Source organism: Salvelinus sp. IW2-2015, unplaced genomic scaffold (genome assembly GCF_002910315.2).
Source record: "Salvelinus sp. IW2-2015 unplaced genomic scaffold, ASM291031v2 Un_scaffold4341, whole genome shotgun sequence".
Lineage (NCBI taxonomy): Eukaryota > Metazoa > Chordata > Actinopteri > Salmoniformes > Salmonidae > Salvelinus > Salvelinus sp. IW2-2015.
Genome location: NW_019945612.1, coordinates 32,975 through 42,307, shown reverse-complemented (window position 1 = coordinate 42,307; position 9,333 = coordinate 32,975). Strand labels below are relative to the sequence as shown.

Genomic DNA, 9,333 nt, shown 5'->3' with positions numbered 1-9,333 from the left:
AATCTATTTACTGTTTCTGCTAATATAGAGTGGACAGAGAGGAAGTTTTAGTGTGCAGAGGTTTGACCCTATTGTGAGTAGTGAAGTTAGGGGATAAGAGTGAGAGTGATGGGGATCATCCCATAGACATTAGTTCAGATCCCAGAGGCGGACAGAAAGAAAGGACAGACCCAGTCTTGAGTTGTTTAATGGCGTCCTCCAACCCCCTTCTGTTATATGTTGACATGTAATGGTGCATGCCAGGGTAGTCTTACTGCGGATGTTTCTTCTCGTGTACTCCCGTTGGGCACACCGTGCCAAACTTCAAGAGGGGGCTTACTGGCTCTGTGGGGTGCTGAACTGAAAGAAGGTTGAGAAAGGTTGAGTTTGATTGGGCTAAAACATCCCTATTTTATGAAGAAACGCCAATAGCGCCTATAGAGCGCCTCTATTTGAATAGAGGAGGAGAAAGCCTGTTGCTTTGGTTACAGTATACAAGGAAGTATATATTTTCTTACATTCAGAGACCAGGTAGGAGGCCAAACCAATAAAACAGTTTGAATCCGAGTGTATTGTAAAATTAAGTTGTATTCTGTAGCCATGTCCAATCACCATAACACTGAGCAGTATTCACCACAACAAAGATATTGACCATAAAGATGAGCTGTTAATAGACCATGACAGTTAACACTCAACATCAAGCTCAAAATCCATGCTATTCATATTCAACCAAAACATTGAAAAATCAGAAAGCAGAGAGAGAGAGAGATAGAGAGAGAGGGGGAGAGAGGGCAGCCTGGACATCAATGTGTGCTTGCGAGTTGCAAATTTGATGTTAAACTGAACATATTTTTAAACACTGGTCACTGATTCAAACCTTCCTACTATAATACCCTCCATACCCTTACAAACCTACTTAACCCTCTATAACTCTTACCTATAACCTCTAACTTACCTATAACCTCCTATAACTTCTATTATCTTCCTATACCTTACATAACCGCTTAACCTATAACACCTTACCCTTACTCAACCCTGCCTTACCTGACCTACTAAACTGCCATACCTAGACCTTATAACCTCCTTAAACCTTACATAACCCTTACCTATAACCCATTTACCTATAACCCTTTACCTATAACCTTACCTTATAAACCCTTACCTATAAACCCTTACCTATATACCTTACCTTACCATAACTCCTTAAACCTTACCTATAACCCTACCTATTAACACTAACCCTGACCTATAACCTGACTAACCCACATACCTTATATACCCTACTATAACCTTCCTATAACCCTTATATAACCCTTACTATAACCCTGTCCCCTTACCTATAAACCCTTACCTATAACCGCTTACCCTATAACCTTACTATAACACCTTACCTTATACCCTTACCTATAACCCTTTACCTATAACCCTTACCTATAACCCCTTACCTATAACTCCTGACCTATACACTTACCTATACCCTTACTTAACCCTTACCTATAACCTTACCCTATTAAAACCTTACCTTAACCCTTACCTATAACCCTTACCCTATAACCCTCTACCTTTATAACCCTTACTATAACCCTTACCTATAACCCTACCTATAACCTCTTACCCTATAACCCTTAACCAATCTGACCTATAACCCTGTACCTATAATCCTTACCTATAATCCGCTCTTACCTCATAACCCTTACCTATAACCCTTACCTATAGCCTTACCTTAACCTACTAACCCTTACCTATTAACCCTTACCTATTACCCTACACCCTACCTATAACCCTTACTATAACCCTACCTATAACCACCTCCGACCTATAACCCCTTGACTATAACCCTTGACCTATAACCTTACCTATACCTTACCTATAACCCTTACCTATAACCCTACCTTAAACCTGACACTACCTGACCTATAACCCTCTATACCTACTAACTCTGACCTTAACCACTATAACCCTTCCTTTACCTTACATAACCTCCTATAACCACTTACTAAACCTCCTATACTACCTATAACCCTATACTACTATAACCCTTACTATAAACTCTGGATAACCCTTAGCGTATAACCCTTACCTATAACCTCTTACCTATAACCCTTACCTATAACCCTTACCTATTAACCTCTTACCTATTACACCTCTTACCTATAACCCTTACCTATACCCTTACCTATAGACCCTTACCTATAACTCTGACCTATAACCCTTACCTATAACCCTTACCTATAACCCTTACCTATAACCCTTACCTATAACCCTTACCTATAACCCTTACTCACCTAACAAAAAAAACACACCATCATTCTTCTATGTTTACCTTTTTGTCTGAGAGTCCAGACACAGTGTCTATGTACTCCTCCTGGATCATGAAGGCAGCCAGGTTGGCTGTGTAGGAAGCCAGGAAGATGACAGCGAAGAAGGCCCAGATCAGCACCATGATCTTACTGGTGGTTCCTCTGGGGTTCTCCACTGGGACCGAGTTATTGAACACAATGGCCCACAGCAACCACACAGACTTTCCTATGGTGAACGTAGAGCCTCCTGCCTCTGGATGGAGAGAGGGAGATAAGGATAGAGGGAGAGGAGGGGGTGGGGGGAGAGCAGGGTTGGGGCAGAGAGGGAGTTTGGTGGGGTGGGGTATGAGGGAGAGAGAGAGCGAGAGAGAGAGAGAGGGAGGACGTGAGGGAAAAGGAGGAGGAGAGTGCCTCACTGGAAAAGTATGAGTGCATCCAGTCAATAGTCCTCTCAATAGAACTTTAAGGCCTGCAGTGTTAAAGGGATACCAGCATGCTAGCAGATACCAATAGACTTCCAGTCATTGCGCTAACGCTCGTTAGTATTGGCTCGCGAAACCACCTCTAACTTCCTTCATACTGGACACAGAGACATACAAATAGAATCCATCAGTTCATCTGATTTTGGGGAAGTGGATAAAGGGAGTCGTTGGCAAAACCCGAATTACAGTCTCCCTTTAATACACTCAGTAGTGGACAAACCAGTGCTATAGTTTTGAACTCAACAACAACAGTGTTTTCAACCCATTTTACTGTATATAACACTCTAAGCAACGTTATGGACAATATTGTTCCACTCAAGATGAACTAAATATCCAAAACCCCTGGAATGACTGATCCATGCCTTATGATAAGATATTGGTACTGACCTTGTTTTTAGTGTACATTCTTGTGTTTARTTTCCTGTTTTTATYTGATCTGACCTAGTATTGATTCCATGCTCTTTTTAAGATCCTATTGTGGATGTTCTATTTCTTTACCTTTGGTATTGAACACTGCATTGATGAGGAAGAGCTTTAAAGTAAGCATTTCACTGTACWGTTTACACCTGTTGTATCCCGTGCACGTGACATATAAACTTTGATTTGATATAAGTAAATAATACCTTGCGGATTCCCTCTCAAGCACTTTCAATAAATATTGAACACCACCGCTTTCCACACTGAGATGTAATCATACACTTAATTTCACCACTCATGGTCCAATCTTCACCAAGATCAAACACTAGAATTCTAAATGATAGGAAAAAGGGATGAGAGAGATGAAGGGAATGTGTGAGAGGAGGACAGAATGTAAATCAGTACAGCGCACAGCAGTCATGCTGTAAAAGATCTGTAGAGCAGGATGAGAGAACAGAGATGAGATAGGGAGAGAAAATCTAGAGGAGAGAAATAGAGAGAGAGAGAGAAATAGGAGAGAGAGAGAGAGAGAGAGAGAGAGAGAAGGAGAGAGAGAGACGAAGAGACGAGAGAGAGAGAGAGAGAGAGAAAGAGAAGAGAGGAGAGAGAGAGAGAGAGAGAGAGAGAGAGAGAGAGAAGAGAGAGATGAGAGAGAAGAGAACTAAGAGAGCAGAAGAAGAGAAGAGAAGAGCCGCGGAGGTATCGGACAGAGGCGGGAAGCATACAGAATATGACAGTGGCAAACTGCACTGCCTAAATAATATAGTCTGCTTCAATATTAAACATATAGGGCTGCAATGCAACATATGAGAGAAAGTATTGGTTTCCATCCTCTTGATACACCACACTTTTATACCAATCCATTTTTTCTGCAGTGATACTTGATTGACTGACCAACCAACACAACAACAATGACAACAACAAACAAGGCATAGAAATGTTCCTGGTGACATCAAGCCAAACACAGTAGGGAGCGGTATTCTGGAATGTTCTGTCACTTGATCTATGAGACACTGAAACATATAGAACAACTGTATGGAATTGTGTTCCATTCAGTCACCAAGGAAACAAACGATGGCTACCAAACATGGACCCAGCATATCCTTTCTAATGGAACTCTGCTCACTTACTCTTTCCGCGTTGGAAAGGCTGCGGTTGTCAGCCAACTGGACTGAAGAACTCAAATATGAAGACGGTCACAGCACCACGGTCAGCAATACGAAACATCACGCACACCGGCTGGACTGTAGGGCTTGAGGGACAGAGAAGAGAGAGGAGAGGAGAGGAGAGGAGAGGAGAGGAGAGAAGAGAAGAGAGAGAGAGGAGAGGAGAGAAGGAGAGGAGAGGAGAGGAGAGAGAGGAAGGGAAAGAGAGGAGAGGAGAGAAGGAGATCAACAAAGACATTCAGTATAAACACAACTTAGAACACTTTAATAACTCTACCACATGTACATATTACCTCAAAGTACCTGTACCCCCTTAGAACACTTAATAAACTCTACCTACATGTACATAGTACCTCACACTAACCTGTACCCCCTTAGCAACACTTTAATAAACTCTACCTACATGTAATATACCCAACTAACCTACCCCCTTAGAACACTTTATATCTACTACCTGTACAAGTACCTCAACTAACCTGTACCCCTTAGAACACTTTAATAACTCTACCTACATGTATATAGTACCTCAATACTACTTACCCCCTTAGAAACTTTAATAACTCTACCTACATGTTAATATATTACCTCAACTAACCTGTACCCCCTTAGAACACTTTAATAACTCTACCTACATGTACATATTACCTCAACTAACCTGACCCCATTAGAACACTTAATAACTCTACCTACATGTACATATTACCTCAACTAACCTGTAACCCTCTCACACTGACTCTTACCGGTCCCACCACACACTGACTCTGTGTCAGAGCTAAGAGGGGGGGGAGAGTCATGTGAAAGTGGAATTAAATTTTTTACCGGACCATCAATAATGTCCAGATTTACTTCAACCTCATCAGTTCCTTCACTCACCCAGGAAGGCAGAGGGTGAACGGTCCGTTGCTACGGAACCATGACCTGATGCCCGTCTCCACGAAGGGGACGAGAATCCACGACCTCTGACCTCTCCTCGTTGATGGTGAGGGATCCGATGGCCTATCTGCTCGCTGTCCCACCACCTGTACAGGAGGAGGAGAAACTACATTCAGAGAGATAGAGGGTACACTGGCCTAAACACATTATTATAGATAAACTACAGTCAGAGAGAGAGGTACACTGCTATAACACTATTACATAATAAACTACATCAGGAGAGAAGGTACACGGCCTAACAACTTATTATAGATAAAAACTACAGTCAGAGATAGAGGGACACTGGCTCATAACACATATAATTATAAACTACAGTCAGAGAGATAGAGTACACTGCCTCATAACACATTATTATAGGAGAAACTACAGTCAGAGAGATAGAGGGTACATGCCTTATAACACATTATTATAGGAGAAACTACAGTCAGAGAATAGGGTACACTGCCTCATAACACATTATTATAGGAAAAACTACAGTCAGAGAATAGAGGGTACACTGCCTCATAACACATTTATAGGAGAAACTACAGCAGAAGAGAGAGATACACTGCCTCATAAAACACAATTATAAGGAGAACTACAGTCAGAGAGATAGAGGGGTACACTGGCCATATAACACATTATATAGAGAAACTACAGTCAGAGAGATAGAGGGTTACACTGCCTCATAACACATTATTATAGGAAAACTACACAGAGAGATAGAGGTGCACTGCCTTATACACATTATTATAGAGAAACTACATTCAGAGAGATAGAGGGGTACACTGCCTCATAACACATTATTATAGGAAAACTACATTCAGAGAGATAGAGTACACGGCCTCATAACACATTATTATTGGAAGAAACTACAGTCAGAGAGATAGAGGGTCACTGCCTCATATACACATTATTATAGGAGAAAATACATTCAGAGAGATAGAGGGTACACTGCCTCATAACACATATTATAGGAGAAACTACAGTCAGAGAGATAGAGGGTACACTGCCTCATAACACATATTATAGGAGAACTACATCAGAGAGATAGAGGTACACTGGCCTATAACACATTATATAGGAAAACTACAGTCAAAGAGATAGAGGGTACACTGCCTCATAACACATATTTTAGAGAAACTACAATCAGAGAGATAGAGGGGTACACTGCCTTATAACACATTATTATAGGAGAAACTACATCAGAGAGATAGAGGGTACACTGCCTCATAACACATTATTATAGGATAAACTACAGTCAGAGAGATAGAGGGTACACTGGCTCATAACACATTATTATAGGAGAAACTACAGTCAGAGAGATAGAGGGTACACTGCCTCATAAAACATTATATAGAGGAACTACAGTCAGAGAGATAGAGGGTACACTGCCTCATAAACACATTATTATAGGAGAAACCACATCAGAGAGATAGAGGGTACACTGCCTCATAACACATTATTATAGAGAAAACTACAGTCAGAGAGATAGAGGGGTACACTGCCTCATAACCATTATTATAGGAGAAACTACATCAGGAGATAGAGGGTACACTGCCTCATAACACATTATTATAGGAAAACTACAGTCAGAGAGAATAGAGGGTACACTGGCCTCATAAAAACATTAATATAGGAGAACTACAGTCAGAGAGTAGAGGGTACACTGGCCTCATAAACACATTATTATAGGAGAAACTACAGTCAGAGAATAGAGGTCACTGGCCTATAACACATTATTATAGAGAAACTACATTCAGAGAGATAGAGGGTACACTGGCCTCATAACACATTATATAGGAGAAACTACAGTCAGAGAGATAGAGGGTACACTGCCTCATAACACATTATTATAGGAGAAACTACAGTCAGAGAGATAGAGGGTACACTGCCTCATAACACATTATTATAGGAAAACTACAGCAGAGAGATAGAGGGTACACTGGCCTCATAACACATTATATAGAGAAACTACAGTCAGAGAGATAGAGGGTACACTGCCTCATAACACATTATATAGAGAAACTACAGTCAGAGAGATAGAGGGGTACACTGCCTCAAACACATTATTATAGGAAAACTACATTCAGAGAGATAGAGGTACACTGCCTCATAACACATTATTATAGGAGAAACTACAGTCAGAGAGATAGAGGGTACACTGCCTCATAACACATTATTATAGGAGAAACTACAGTCAGAGAGATAGAGGGTACACTGCCTCATAACACATTATTATAGGAGAACTACAGTAGAGAGATAGAGGGGTACACTGCCTCATAACACATTTATAGGAAAAACTACAGTCAGAGAGATAGAGGGGTACACTGCCTCTAAACACTATTATAGGAGAAACTACAGTCAAGAGAATAAGGGTACACGCTCATAACACTATTATTAGGAAACTACATTCAGAGAATAGAGGGTACACTGGCCTCATAACACATTATTATAGGAAAACTACAGTCAGAGAGATAGAGGGGTACACTGCCTCATAACAATTATTATAGGAGAAACTACAGTCAGAAGATAGAGGGGTACACTGCCTCATAACACATTATATAGGAAAACTACAGTCAGAGAGATAGAGGGTACACTGCCTCATAACACATATTATAGAGAAACATACATTCAGAGAGATAGAGGGTACACTTGCCTCTAAACACATTATATGATAAAAACTACATCAGAGAGATAGAGGGTACACTGGCCTCATAACACATATTATAGGAGAACTACATTCAGAGAGATAGAGGGTACACTGCCTCATAACACATATTATAGGAGAAACTACAGTCAGAGAGATAGGCAACTGCGCTAACACACATTATTATAGGAGAAACTACATTCAGAGAGATAGAGGGGTACACTGGTCTTATAACACATTATTATAGGAGAAACTACATTCAGAGAGATAGAGGGGTACACTGGCTCATAACACAGTATTATAGGAGAAACTACAGTCAGAGAGATAGAGGGTTACACTGGCCGTATAACATATTATTATAGGATAAACTACATTCAGAGAGATAGAGGGGTACACTGGCCTCATAACACAGTATTATAGGAGAAACTACAGTCAGAGAGATAGAGGGTTACACTGGCCTCACAACACATTATTATTGGAGAAACTACAGTCAGAGAGATAGAGGGGTACACTGCCTCATAACACACTATTTCAACTCAGGTCTAAAAACAACCACTATCCTCCTTCGCCTCGTCCATACACCTATAACAGAGTTCCCCAACAGGAGGCCCGCGGCCCGAATTTGGCCCGCTGGTGGTTTTATTTGGTCCCCCAAGTCAACAAATTATTAGTAATTCTGTTATGGTCCCCCGACCATCCGCTCAAGAACAAATCGGCCCGAGGCTGAATATAGTTGATGATCCCTGACCTCTAACCTGTCTGACACTAGATATGGGTTAGCACCTTATGTAGTCTGCTGAATGGGCTACAACACAGTGTAAACACCAGCCACGTGTCTCCTCCTACGCATCTCTTCATCACACAAAGTGAGTTAGCCCCCCCATCTAAATGGAAAAGTGCTGTGTCGGCTGATTGAATAAGTGAAATGTTAATCTGCGTTAGACACGGCACCTCCTCATTTCAGAGTAAATCAGCAGAAAAGGGGGAGCGAGCAGCAATGCAACACCCCTCTTCAAGTCTCTGGATTAGCTACCTGATCAAAGAACGGCAGGCTTTGAAACATCTGATCAAAAGACAGAAATTAGCCTGAGAAAATAAAACGCACTTCACCATTTGCATGTGAATATAGGTGGATCGACCCCATTGGCCCTGGATCAAGACATAAAGATGACAGATAAAGAGGAAGTAGAGGAGGGAGTGAGATTGTTTCTGCTGCCATGACAACCAGGCTGTACCAGCGTTCCCCGTGGGACCTGAGGAGGTGCAGCGGGACACTTCCACCAAAAATCACCCCCATGTCCCGCTCGCTCACAGTGTGTGTGTGTGTGTGTGTGTGTGTGTGTGTGTGTGTGTGTGTGTGTGTGTGTGTGTGTGTGTGTGTGTAAAAGAGAGATGCTCTATTGTGTCTGTGGCCATTCAAACCCCAT

At 41.5% G+C, this 9,333-nt stretch overlaps 1 pseudogene; it reads right to left on the bottom strand.

The window, feature by feature from the left end:
• Positions 1–5,209: 5,209 nt before the first annotated feature.
• Positions 5,210–9,333, bottom strand: part of LOC112077154 (glutamate receptor ionotropic, NMDA 2D-like) — a 29,534-nt pseudogene continuing 25,410 nt past the window's right edge.